The sequence below is a fragment of the Panthera tigris genome, chromosome D4 (genome assembly GCF_018350195.1).
Source record: "Panthera tigris isolate Pti1 chromosome D4, P.tigris_Pti1_mat1.1, whole genome shotgun sequence".
Taxonomy (NCBI): Eukaryota; Metazoa; Chordata; class Mammalia; order Carnivora; family Felidae; genus Panthera; species Panthera tigris.
In genome coordinates, this window is record NC_056672.1 from 91,472,212 (window position 1) to 91,486,000 (window position 13,789).

The window sequence follows — 13,789 nt, forward strand, 5'->3', positions numbered from 1 at the left end:
CAGGCTGTCACCCCAGCACAAACCGGTGTCGAGTCTCTGTTTCAGAGCCACCCAAAAGGGTCGCTCCGGTCTCTAGGGAGCTCCGTCTAGGGACGCTCCGAGTGGACGTTTGAAGCTTGGCCCACGGGAGCCACGCCTGCTGCGGGGTAGCACAGCCCACACCGCAGCCAGGGGGAAGGGGCCAGCAGGCTGGGAGAGGCGAGGGCGAGGCGGCCTCTGGGCCCCAGTGGGTTCTTCCCAAGTAGGACAGGGCTTCCCTCGGGGATCCGGAGACCCACCCAAACCTGGATGTGGCGGATAGGTCAGCCCCTACCAAAGCGGCCCCAGCCCTGGGCCCCCTGCGTGTTGATCCTCCAGGAAAGCCCTGTCTGGTGGCCAAGGTGCCCAGAGCGCTCCTGATGTGGGAGCCGGCCGAGGGCCCGCCATCCCTGGGGATCTGGGCGGGAGGGTTCTCAAGGACAAATCTAATCTCGCTCTGCTTCCCATGGAGCAAACAGCCTGTCACCGTCTGCGGAAGGCGTGGCCGCTGTCCCCTGTGCCTTTACTGGACACACCGCGTACGTGGAGGGCTTCACGCCTGGCCTGCCTCTCCGCTTCTCCTGGGGCTCTGAGATGAGCCAACCCGTGCACTTCACCTAGCGACCCCAAGCCGAGCATGTCTGGGACGGTTGCCCGCATGGCTGCTCCCCGGGCGGGGTATGTCAGCCTGCGGGGGGTACAGGAGTGGCCACAATGGGGGTGGAGGGGAGAAGCCACCAGCACTCTTGGGCCTCGGCCAGGGAAGTTTGGTACTTGAGGAAGAAATCTGGAGGTTTATGCGTGTTTGTGGAGGGGGGGAGGTCATTGTAAAACTCCTAGGAGGACAGGTAGCCCATGGTGTCTCTCTCCCAAGTGTGCGTCCTGGTACCGATGCCCTGTAGGCGTCCTGGCCAATCTGCTTCTACTCTCGGCCGCCCCCATCCCCCCCCTTGAGCCCCCAGTTCTGTCCTCGTGCTGTCTCCCTGCCCCCCACCAGCGGCTCAGACCCCAGCCCAGCTTCCTATAGTGGCCTTTCTTCCTCCTCCTCCTTGCGGTCCCCCCCCTAGGCCACCCAGCCCGGCCTGGGAACTTGGCACTCTCTCCCAGTCCCCACCCCTCCTGCTGCCCCTCCTTGGGCTTCCAGCACAAGGTCACCCTCCCTCCCTGCTCAGGGCACCTCCCCTTCCTCACCCCTCCCTGGGGGCAGCCAGACCCCACCTTTAACCTCCTGTGGACGGTTGGCTCTGGGTTCCTGGCCTGGACTTTCATATCCTCCTGAAATCAAGAGAACTGAGGCCCGAACCTAGGGGCTCATGATGAAGGTGGGGACACTCCAGCTGTTGTCAGGAAATGGCCTGCTCCCAGGGCTGTGCAGGGATGACGGGAGCCTGGGACAGGGGTGGTGGCGGGGGGGGTAGCAGTGGCCAGCAGCGAGCCCTACAGTCAGAGGTTAAGACTTACACTTCATTTGCAGATGCGGGCCTCCTGCATCAGGACAAGGGAGACTCTAGAAGGGACCCCAGGCCCGTATTTGCCACTGTCCTGCCAGTAGGCCAATTCCTTGACTTTCCCCAATGCGGTTCCTCTTCAGGGAAATCACGGAGACAAATGATCCCTGAGGTCCCTTGCAGCTCTCCTCTCCAACGACTCGTCCACAGTTCCTTCATGACTACCGTGCTCACTTGAATACCTCAAGTGACGGGGTGCTTACTCCTTACCAGGGCAGCGGGTGAATCTTGCCAGGTGACTCATTTCTAGCCAGCTCTACATCGTCTGTGGCCCATCTCTGGCAGGTGACGCCCCCTCCGCCCCATGTACCCAGCACTGCACTCCATGCCCACAAACTGTCCTCTCTGGGGTCCCAAATGCTGACCTTGACCTCAGTAGGACCCCGCCTGCCAGGACAGCTCGAAAACCTGAGAGCCCCGAACTCATCCATCCAGAGCCCGCGGGCACGGCTTCCAGGGAGGCCCCTGTTCGCTCCCTTTGGCTCAGCAAAACCAGGCACGTCATTTCTCAGAGCCCAAGCCTGAAGAGGGACCCACACCCGCTACACCTGTGGGTCCCCCTTCAGGTCACCTCCGTGGCTCGGCACGAGGGTAGCACGGTGAAGGACCTGTGGCAGCAGCCTGGCTCCGCAGTGCCTCTCCAGATCGGCAGCAGCAGCTGGATGGCGCCCTCGGGCCCCCTCCCCAGCTTGGTCTTTCGGACTGACTCCAGGCCCGGTGACCTAGCCTACCCACCTCTTGCTTCGGCTGAAATGGACTCCAGGACAGCTGATGGCTGGCCACCCTCTGCCTGGTCCGGACCTCTGCCTTCGTGGCAGCTCTGCTCAGGACAGCCCGAGCGCCCAGCAGGCCCGGGGCGGGTGCGGGCTCACACTTCCCCAGCCGGGACTCAGCGACGTTTCAGGCGGCGCGTGGTTTCCTTTCTGGGGATGGGGCTTTTTCCCCGTCTGTGATCTAGAAAGTTCCTATAATTCAGCTAGTGTGTTTCATGACGTCTCATGTGAGCTAAGGAGAGGCACTCTTCTGGTCTCAAAGAGTTATTAGCTTTTAGAAAACGATCTTCTCCTTCACTCCTTCACTCCAAAGAGAAGGCTCTTTTCGCTCAGTTTCTTGATTTGAACCCTGTTTTGCCCTCTGGCCTCGTAGCCGGCAGGCGGCCGTCACACCGGGGCTCTGCAGGTCTCCCGGGCGGGTGATGGATGGTTCTCCTGCAGCTTCGGAGACGTCCCCCACCCCAGACCGATCAGGCCAGGCGCCCCCGCTGTCCCTGCTCACCAACACGTTGCATGAAGGGCCCTCACGCCTCTGACGGAGCTGAAATGAAAAGTATCTGCAGAGCCCAAGAGTGCCAGGGGGCCGCAGTGGCAGCACCTTGGGGCGGGGCAGAGTCTAGGGAGCAGGAAGGAGTCCAGGGGATGGGGCGGAGTCTAAGGGCCAGGGCGGAGTCTAAGGAGTGGGGCGGAGTCTAGGAGGTGGGGTGGACTCTAGGGAGCAGGAAGGAGTCTGGGGGTGGGGCGGAGTCTAGGGAGCAGGAAGGAGTCCAGGGATGGGGCGGAGTGTAAGGGCCAGGGCGGAGTCTAGGGGGTGGGGCGGAGTCTAGGGAGCTGGAAAAAGTCTAGGGTGTGGGGCGGAGTCTAGGGCGTGGGGTGGAGTCTAGGGGCCAGGGCGGAGTCTAAGGAGTGGAGTGGAGTCTAGGAGGTGGGGCGGAGTCTAGGGAGCAGGCAGGAGTCTAGGGGATTGGGCGGAGTCTAGGGGTGGGGCGGAGTCTAGGGGGCAGGGAGGAGTCTAGAGGGTGGGGCAGAGTCTAGGGGATAGGAAGAAATCTAGGGGGGTGGGGCAGAGTCTAGGGGGCGGGACAACTCTAGTTGCAGGGGGGAAGGGCGGAGTTTAGGGGACAGCTGCAGTTTCCAGGCCACACAGATCAGAGTGGGGACCCCCGCTCTAACCACAGACCCGAGTGACGTAGGCAAACAGCCCGGCTTCCTGATCTGAGTAGCAGGGTGGCCCTCGGGGTGCTTCTGAGAATAACTTGAGCTGCAGCCCATTTGACATTATCAATATTAATGAATGGTATTAATATTAATGATCGCTAGACCGCAGCTGGCCATGCAGAACCTGCACTGAGCTACATTTGGGGGCATTTCTGGAAGGTAGCAATCGCTGGAACAGAGGCAGTCACCCGCCGCCAGGGAGGCCCGTTGCTTTAGTGCCTTTGGCCGCCTTGGCTGCAGAATGCCCCCTCCGCAGGCACAGGCAGACCCCATGATGCCAACACCCAGCAGCCTTGCAGCCCAAGGGTGGTGCCCGGATCTGTCTTGGCCACAGTGATGCCAAGCACTCGGTGCGGGCTCGGGGCTGTGGGGGCGCAGGAGGGCACCCCAGCAGGACTCGGGGAGGCACCATCTCCCCCAGACCCCTCCCATGTGCTCTCGCCTGCTCGCCACCCGCCAAGCCGCTCCATCCCACGCTGCCATCTCCAAGCTCTGGTGCTCAGTGGTCACTCCGCTGTCTCATCCCTTGTCCCTTTTCTGCCTGGAGGACACCAATGATGCCTGCCTCGTCACCATACCTCAGTCTTGCCCCCACTCTGTCCCCACGGGGCAATCAAACACATTCCTAGGGGAGCCTCTCTTGTCTGCGGCCCCTCATCTGCTCAGGACCGAACGGGCCCCCGAGCTCCACCTCCAGGGACATCTGCCGCGTGGGGCTCACGGCCTGGCGTCCCCTCCCTCCTGCTGCTGCACACACACCACCGCATGGCTCAGCGCACGTGCCTCTGGGTCTCTGCACACCTCCTGCCCTCCGCCACCCATCCCTCCCCCTCAGCCCACAAGGTCTGTCCCGGACACGAGGATGGAGGCAGACACCCCTCCCCCCACCACGTTCGGCCTTTCACGGGTCTGGATAGATGTCCCTTAGCCCAGGGCAGGGGCCGTGTCCCAGGATTCAGCACAAACCCATCAAGAGCCCCCACCAAGTGTTTGATGAAGGAGTGAATAAATGATCTGTGAGTCCTGGGGGTCTGCTGTCCCTTATTCATCTCACACTGGCTGGCTGCCGTTTCCACTGGAGCCGTGGCCCTCCCATTTCTCCTGTCCTCACCCCTGTCTGGCACGGAGTCACTGCTCAGCGGACCCACAGACAGAGAAGGAAGGTGCTTGGACGCAGCCCGAGGCGAGCCCAGGCAGGAGGGCTCAAAGCCACCTGCTGGGAGGCGTGAATTAGCCGAGGAGTGTCTCCCTGTTTCCTCGAAGCCCCTACACAGGCGCCAGGGCCAGAACAAGTGACCTCCCCCTTCAGGGGATGACAAAACACACTCATGGCGTGGGACTGAGCAGCTGTGACAAAGTGGCCTCCTCGAGGGAGCCTGTCCCGACACCCAGCGGGGGGTGGGCGCCTCCTGCTCACTAGCCATCTGCAGTGGGGCCCCTCTGTGCACAGGTGGGGGACACGGTGGCTCTCCCGATGGTAGTCTTTCTGGGTTTCCCTTAGCACCCGTGATGGGGGGTGGCTCCCCCATTCTGGAGATCACGGTGTCCCCTCCGGAGGTTCCCGGGGAGGAGTCTTCTTGTCTCTTCCTGGGCCTGTGGCCGCCTGCCTTCCTTCTCTGCCTCTGTCATCACATGCCTGTCGCTCTGTGTCTGCGTCCCCTACCTTCTTGTAAGGACACCAGTCTTCGGATGCAGGGCCTGCCCCGATCTGGGATGGATAAGGTCACTCTCTAGACTCCAGATGGACATGAATTTGGGGGGCACTATCAGCCGGCACAGGGCTCACACCCTGAACACCTGAAGGGATGGGCACAGAGCCAGTTGCTGACCAAACTGTCAGAATCAGGATCAGGGGAGGAGGTCTGACGAGTTCAGTTAGCCCCACCCCCTCAGCTTACAGCCGGGGAAACCGAGGACCGACAGGGGGCGGGGCTTGCCCAGGTCCACAGCCAGGCGGGGCTTTGCTGGGTCTGTGGAGGAGGGACAGAGCATCTGTCCACACGTTCTGTGGGCAGCCGGGAGGGGCCAAGAAGCCCCTGCCGCCGGTGTCTTCCCAGATAAATAAATAAGCAGATAAGTAAACACGCCTTGGGTGAGATGATCGCAGCGGTGACAACAGCAGACGGGGCTGAGATGTATGTTTCAAAAGCTGTGCTTTGGGGACGACAGACCCAGGGGACCATCTGGAGGCGAGGGCGCAGCAGGGGCGGTTGGTGATGGGGAGGAGAGCCGCAGGTGGTGGGAGGCTGGGGGTGAGGGGCACGGGGACAGGCTGGGGCTGGGTCCCCTCCATGTGGGTGGGCACAGGGTGGCCCCCCGGTGGCTCGGCCCAGCGGTGTGTGGACGGCATCTTTTGCAGGTGCGGACCTGGGTTGCTTAGATCTTGGGGGGCACCTCTAGAGAGACCGGGTGGGGGCGGGCTGGCCTGGCTGCAAGCCTCCCCCTCTCTCTCCTCCCTTCTGCTCATCCTCCGTGGACAGATGGTGAGGCTGGGAATGGAACCCCTGGACTGCCTGACTTAATCCCCTCCGTCCCCAGTAGGGCCGGGCGGCACCCACCGTTGGCCTGGGAGTACCAGCCTGGCCCCTGGACCTGAGAGGCTACAAGAAAGGAGAGGGGCAGGCCTGGGAGTGGCCTTGTCTGCAGGGGCAAGAGGAGAGAGAGAGGAAGGGAGGGGGGCCCTGGTAGCAGAGGGCGGGGAGCCCACAGTTCCTGCCCGGATCCCTGCTGTGACCTGTCCGGCCAATACCACCAGCTGCTGCCCGACCCCCCACCCCATGAGCGTGGCCCCCATCCAGCCCCCCTTCCCGCCGCCCCGGCTTCTCAGGAGGCTCCAAGAGCCGGCTTGCCCGCTGGCTCTTCCTCCCGCGCCCTCCCAGGAGGCTGCTGGGGCTGGCGGGCCTATTTGTGTTGTTTCGTGAAACAGACTTAGCACAAAGGGAAGAATATTAACAAGGACAGGAACGCCAGGGCTCGGGACCAGGGAGAAGTTGTCTTGTTTGTTTGGGTTTCAAGGCATCCTGGAGGGAGAGCACGGGTCTGTGGGGACGCAGACACCGGAAAGCGGGACGTGGACGAGGGGTTCAGGGAGCGGAGAGGCCTCCAGGATTCTGAAAGGCTTTCTGTCCTGGCCCCGGTTTCTCTGGGGGAGCTGGGAGACTGAACCCCAGGGGCTCCGACCGCACCAGCACCTCCTGCCACTCCCGGGGCGTGCCTGGGCCCAGGGCCCACGGGGTGCCGGCCGTGACCGTTGCTCAGCGCTGCAGCCCTGATTCCACGGTGGGCAGCCTGTCCCCACACCTCCTGGCGGTCCAGCCAGGCCGCACTGGGGTCAGCTCCCCGGGCTCCTGGGCCGTGGATTCAGGATGGGCACTGACACGAAGGATGACCTTGCTGAGTGCGCCCATCCTGGAATTCAGGGGTCAGCGTCCCGGGGGGGGGGGGGGGGGGTCAGGTGGAGATGAAGGCGGACGGAGTGAGGATGAAGAATAGAGGAGAGATAGTTCTGCAAAGGCCGTCCCAGCCGCGTCCCAGCCACGCCCCAACCACGCCCCCAGCCACGCCCCAGCCACATCCCAGACCTTCCCAGCGACGTTCCAGCCACGCCCAGCCATGCCCCCAGCCACGTGCCAGCCACGGCCCAGCGACGTTCCAGCCACATCCCCAGCTACATCCCTAGCCACGTCTCACCCACGTCCCAGCCACGCCCCAAACACGCCCCCAGCCACGCCCCCAGCCATGCGCCCAGCCACGCCCAAGCCACGCCCCCAGCCACGTCCCAGCCACAGCCCAGCCACATCCCGGCCGCGTCCCAGCCACAGCTGCAGTGAAAACAAAGAGGAACACATCAATCACCTCGCCTCCTTTCAAGCTCTCCTAGCTCCACTCGGGGTTGGCGTCCTGGAAATTTATCAAACTGGGCTTTTAGGCATGTTTCTGATCCGGCTCTTTGGGAATTAACCCCCAGGACTTGGGATGTGCACAGCCGCTCATTAGCCGCCTCTCTCCCTCTCCCTCCACAGAAGCCACGCGTTTGATTTCAGTCCTCCGGGGCCCGCGTCGTAACAAAAGGCGGGTAACTTAGCTTTGCAGAGGCTCCCAGCCGGCGCAGGCCGGACGACCGAGGCAGAAGGCAGAGCAACTCCCCAGGAGCAGCCAGGGACTCCGAAAGCCGTCGAGACCTGCGGACGGAGAAGGGGACACGGCCCAGCCCCGGCCCATGAACGGGGACTTCGGGGAGAGCAGAGGGGCCAGAGCCAGGGGACAAAGGCAGAGTGACTGCCCGCAGGTAGGAATGACCAGGCGGCCCCAGGCGGCAGCCCGGGACAGCAGGGCAGGCGCTCGTGAGAATGTCTGCAGCGGTGAGGTCAGCCACACAGCCCTGCCCCTGGAGGCGAAGCTCTGTGCTGCTGGAGACAGTCCCCTTGCTTCACCTGGCCCCGCTCCCGGGCACTGCCCTGGGCAGTTTCTGAAGCGACACGCCTCCCGGCTCTCTCCGCCCCACGCCGCAGAAGCAAAGCGTGCCCAGTGGCCTCGGCGTCTGCCAGTGGCTGCGTCCAGGCACCTAGCACAGCACCGTGGGCTGAACTGCCCCGAGACCCGTGGGGACTGTGGGTCCCAGAGGCAAAGTGGGCGATTATCAGGTCCTGGCCCTCGTTGCTTGCTGAACCTCAAGAAAGCCCATCCCCCACCCTCCCTGCTGACGCCCGGCGCCCCCGCCTCAGACCCACCTGAAATGGACTGTTCACACCCGCAGGTGTCCCTAGGGGAGAAGTCTCCAGCCGTCTGGAAGGGGCCGCAGGTCAGAGGCGCCAGGGAGACCCAGGACACGTGTGGGGCACGGTCCAGGCTGCGGGGAGAGGAGAGAGATTTACGGGCGCTGTAAGTGCCCCAGGCAAGCTGCTTCGGCCCCCCGCTGCCCTGCGGAAGCCCCACGTGTTTGCTGCGAGGTCCCATCGGGACAGGGGATGCGAGAGAGAGTTTCGTGTGCAACCTTGTGAGGTGGGTCACCGTGGGGGCATCTTCTGTCCGGCTGCTATGACAACGTGCCACAAACCAAGGGCTTATCCACGACAGACAATTATTTCTTGAGTCCTGGACGCCGGAGGTCTGAGACCAAGGTGCCGGAACCATCAGGCTCTGGGCTGCAGGTAGCCGACTCCTCATGACCTCACGTGGCGGCTAAAGAGGGAGCAAGCTCTCTGGCCAATTCTTTTAAGGGCACTGATCTCGTTTGTGGGGGCCCCACCCTCATGGCCCGGATCACATCCCAAAGGTCCCACCTCATGATTCCATCTGTTAGGGATTTGGCGTTAGCATAGGGATCTGGGGGGAACGGGCTGGGGCAGACGGGGCTTCCGGGAAGTCCGGGCCCCAGTGGGCCCTTCTGCTTACATGCCCCAAAGCCTGTGCGATTCTGCAGAAGGAGGTGCCACAAAGCCTTGGGGCCCCGGGAGCTCCAAGACAGTCCACCCTGCAGCCTTTGGGGGTCCTGCAGCCACCCTCCAAGCTCAACTCCAGGAAGCAGGGTGGGCTGGAGAGAGGCAACCCCATTTCCAGGCAGGGCCATGCACCCCCACACACACCTCCCCCCCCCCGGCCGCATCCAGTCCCAAGTGGTCAGGAAGGGGAAGCTTTCAGCTGAGAAGCCAAAGGCTAGCTGAATGTTCTAGAATGCTCTAGCTCTTCCTCGACCAGGCAACGCGGCACGGCAGCAAGCAGACAGCGGGAGCCGGCTCGGATCTTCCCCCACCTCCTACCGGCAGCCTAACAGACGCCCTGAAACACAGCTTGCCTGGTGGAGGGGGACGCAGGACCATGTGCTCAGAGAGCCCTTACTGAGCGCCCCGCACATGCTTCATAAACTCCCATTTGGAGCCCGGGGCCCCATGGGTCAAAGGAGAAGCTGTCCGCAGCGTCACGGCTCTTCAGACAGGGCCCCCGGGAGTTAAGGAGGACCCCCCACACCCCAGGGTAGGAGCTGGCCTATGGTCCAGGCCCAGGAAGCAGGGCAGCGGCCTGGGGGTGGGGGGTGCTGGAGGGGCTCTGCAGCAGGCCTGTCTTCCCTGGGCAAGGACAACGCGGGTCCGCAGATGCCCCCAGAAACCTCCCCCCAGCTTCCTCTGCCTGGTCGCAGGTTTACTGAGGGCTCCCTGATTCCTAATTGCTGGGAGGAGGGCGACGCCCCCCCCCCCCCTGCTTTGCTGATGGAGCCGAACTAGATTCACTCAAGGACTTCACGGGGACTGTCCCCACCCCGGTCTCTGCTACACCCCGGCCGTAAACGGCCACCCACCTTGCTGGCATCTAGCCCAGGGGTGTCTGGCAACACCTGGCCGTGAGCCCCGCCGAGGGACGGGCCTGCCCAGCCTCACAGGTAGAGCCGCCGGTGGAGGTGAGCAGCCGGTCTCCCCGAAGGAACCAAGAGTCTCGAGCAGCACCCGGGCCGCAGCCAGGTGGCCAGGGACTCTTGGACACAGTTATGCGGGAAGCGATGTGGGGCTCTGTTCTCAGCGGTGGGACAGCCCTTGGGGGCCGGTGTTGGCACCACGGGTGGATTCGGGAAGGTGGGACGATCCGGGGGGAATGCCGCCACCAGGAACACACGGCCGGAGCCACGTCCACCCACGCGCTGGCCGGTCCAGCAGAGACAGCACTGCCCCAGCCTCCCACTGCTCCCCGCTCTTCAGGCTGGGACCCGGTGTCCGGAGCCCCACAACACTGCCCCCACACGCTGAAGACGCCGTCACCAGCACCTGCCTCCCAGAGCCTCCTGGGCTCTCCGCTGCACTGGCTTTTTGGTCTGCTGCTGACTGGCCAAGCCAGGTCCCATGGCCACACCTGAGCCGCGGGGGAGTCTGGCAAAAGTAGCTCTGGGATTTCACCTGGGGAGGAGGGGAACCAGCGTGGGGAGCACCGGCTCATGGAAGCTGACACGGGACTCCTAACCCCCACCCCACGGCTTGCATCGTCCGGGCTTCCGTTCCTCGGGTAGATGGCTCCACCATCCACGCGGCTGGGGGCTCTCCGTCCCCCCACTCGCTGCACCCCGTCCCAGCCTCAGGAGCCCCGCCCGCTCCAACATATAGCCCAGATCTGTCCCCTGCTTCCCCACCGCCTCTCCCACCCTGGTGCCGCCACCTCCTTCCCTCCAGGACTGGCCACCCTGAGCTTCTCTCTGTCCCTCCGGGGCCAGGCGGCCACCCCCCCCCTCCCCCGGAGGCTCTGCACACCCAGCACACTCCTGCCCCGGTCCTGAGCTGTCTTCTCCGTGACGGTCCTGTCCCTGTTCCAGTCACACCTCCTCTGAGAGCCCTTCTCCCACGGCCAGGCTAAACTCGCTGCCTGCACGGAATTGGGGACAGAACCCTGGTGGAGGCAGGTTTTTTTGCAAAGCGTCCGCCTCCTCGCGGCCTGGATGGCTTCCAGGGAAAGCTCTGAGCCAGTCGGGGTGAGGAATCTCGCCAACTTACAGTCCAGGAAACCGAGGCCCGGAGGAACGGAGCTGAGAAGGAGGGCTCGGGCTTATCCAAGTGGCTGAAATAAAAGCCGTGGGCACAACGAATGCGGGGGAGGCTGAGGAGCCACCGGGTCACGCAGACCTTGCTGGAGGGCGTGGGAAACGTCGTGGCCGCTCCGGACAACAGGCCGGCGGTTTTCTCTAGAATCGGAGCGTGCGCCACAATACGGTCCCGCGCGATTGCGCGTTTATGGCAGACAAATGGAAATGAGGGTGTAGGCAAAACCCTGTGCACGAGTGTTCCCCCCCCACCAACCCTTCCACAGCCCGACTGTCCCACCTCGCCGGGCCGCCGGAGCACCGAGGGTGGGGGGGCACATAGTCCCTTCTAAGCGGAGAGGAGGGGGCTTGACACGCAGAGATCCCGAGAGGCTGCCCTTGACGGCTGGAGTGAGGAGGCCGAAGGCCAGGGGACCCCGGGCCACCAGGAGCCGGGAGAGGACAGACAGACCCTGCCCAGATCTCCACCAGGGACTTCACCCTCCAGCACTGGGAGGGGGCACATCTCTGTCGTTTTGTGCCACCAAAACATCTCTGGGGTCCTTTGTCACAGACACCCCCCCCGAAACTCATTCCCTTCCCCGACAGGCCTGCTGTGTGTCCTGCACCCCGGGGGGCGCACAATCCTTTCCTGGGCCGCAGGCCATCTTGCTGGCCATGGCAAGGGGAAACAGGAAAAGCCCTCAAAGCGCCCGAAAGCAGGTGCCTCCAGGGCGTCCAAACGCGCACAGACCTGCTGAATAATTAAGCGACTAAGTCGCACCCATCAGATAGGACGGGATGTGGCGTGACCAGGCGGACAAGCCTCACCCGCCGGGAGGTCGCCGGCAGGCCGTTGGGCTGGGGTTCAGCTTCTCGCGCCGGCAGGAAAAGCACCCAGTTCAGCTCGCGGACGCTCGTCCAGCACCAGATGGGCTCCTCCCTGGGGCCGCCTCCCACCCCTGAATCGGGGGGCTGCCGGCGAGGCACTCAGGACGGTGAGGTAGGTGTCTGCACACACACGTGCACAAATGCACGCCATGCACACGTACGTACGTACCTCCTGATCCCAGGGTCCCCAGGAGGGACCTGCCTGGAGAGGAGGCGTTTCCTGCCGAGACCCCAACATGAAGCACAAGGCCGGGGAGAGCGTCCCCTTGCTCAGAGCCGGGACCCTAGGGCCGCCCGGCCAGGGCAGAGGTCCAGCTGTGCTCGGGAGCTGCAACCGTCCACACCCCACGCGTCCCCAGGACACATGGAGAGCCTCAGGTCTCCCTTCTTTCCCCGTTAGTGCACCTCCCAATCCCACCCCCCATCCGGGCCGCCTCCTCCGGGAAGCCTCTCCTGGGTGGAATTCTCTCTCCTTCTCTGAGCTTGCCCTGCGCTTCACCTGGGGCCCCGGTGCTTGGCCTCCTGTCCGCTTCATAGCACTCAGAGCACAGCCTCCTTCTCTGAGCCAGCTCTATTCCTATCCTATCCCAGGCACGGCATCTTGTATACAGTTGGAAGTTAATAAACACTTGTTGCACGGACGACCATACAGGGAGTCCTTGTGCAATCCCGATGGCTCCAGCTTACCAAAATCGGAACTGTCTGAAGGGTGACCCTGGCCCCTCATAAACCCGGACTCCACCTGGCCGGGGAGGGGTGTGGTCTGAGTGAGGGCTTCCTGTGGGAAGGTGACCGTGACCTTGGAAGACAGAGTCAGCGTTGGCTTTGGGCGGCCCCCTTTCCCGCTGACGGCCGGTGGCCCTCCCGCCCGCCTGGCCTGGGGAGCCTCAGGACCCACCCACTCTGCGGACAGAGTGACCAGGGTCCCACAAGCCTCACACGCGTCCTCAGCCTCACAGTGGAGGGTGACACGGTCTCTGGCCTCTTCCGCTGCCCCCCCACCACCACCACCCCCTGCTGGGCTCAGCCTTCAGCAAACAGAGGAGCTGACATTTTGCCCACACGTTACAGCTCTCCAAGCTCGGTCCCCTGTGTTGTCTGTTGTGGCCTCCCCAACTCGGCGAGGTGGCATTTATAACAGAGAGGCCAGCTGTTCAGAGACGCGCAGACAGGAAGCAGCGGAACCCACTGGAGGGGTCCCAGCCTGGGGCCTTCAGATGTCCCTGAACAGTTGACAGCCCCAGAGGCCGCACTTACCTGCGGAGGCGGCATGTGAATTATTCACATCCCCCCCGCAGGTGGAGGGCTCTGTTTCCATGGGCTCCTTCCTCCCTCCCCCCACCCCCCACCCCTCAGGCTCAGCCCACCCCATCCGCGGGGACCATTGTGATGGTTAATTAGACACAGTTGGCAAGGCGCCCGCCCGAGCCCCAGGGATGACAGCGGTCCAAGGAGAGGCGGCATAATCACAGCTCAGCCTAATTCAGAAAAAATGGATTTGACTTTGGGTGATAGCAGGCCAATTCCAAGATGGTTCTTCTGCGTGTGGCCCGATCACGGCCCGGATTCCTCCCATTACCCCTTCGGAATTTTCTTAGCCGGACTCAGAGCTGGGTGGCCAGACGAGGGAGTCCGAGCCCTGAGTTAGGAGCTGGTCCCTGAGCGACGCCGTGAGGTGTATCTTCCCCCCCCTCCCCCCCCCAGAGATGTGTCAGATCTTTGGGACCTGATTAGCACAGGCTCAGAGGGCCCAGCATCGGTGGAGGACTGGGTAAAAACAGTCCGAGCTAAGGCCTTGCTGTCCTCTCCTCCCCACGTTAGGGACCCAGACACCACGCCCCGGAAATAAATACTTCACTGGAGCCTCCATCCAACCCGGACTC

The 13,789-nt window shown here is 63.4% G+C and overlaps 1 long non-coding RNA gene across 2 annotated transcripts; it reads right to left on the reverse strand.

Moving 5' to 3' along the window:
- Positions 1–2,605: 2,605 nt before the first annotated feature.
- Positions 2,606–13,245, reverse strand: LOC122233083. 2 transcript variants are annotated; one of them, XR_006210536.1, is made up of 4 exons: positions 13,164–13,245; positions 8,248–8,366; positions 7,373–7,698; positions 2,606–2,840 (listed from the first exon to the last, which is right to left on the reverse strand). It is a non-coding gene; the product is annotated as an uncharacterized LOC122233083 (long non-coding RNA). The 2 variants fall into 2 exon arrangements; XR_006210535.1 differs by lacking the exon at positions 13,164–13,245 and adding an exon at positions 8,511–8,670.
- Positions 13,246–13,789: the final 544 nt, after the last annotated feature.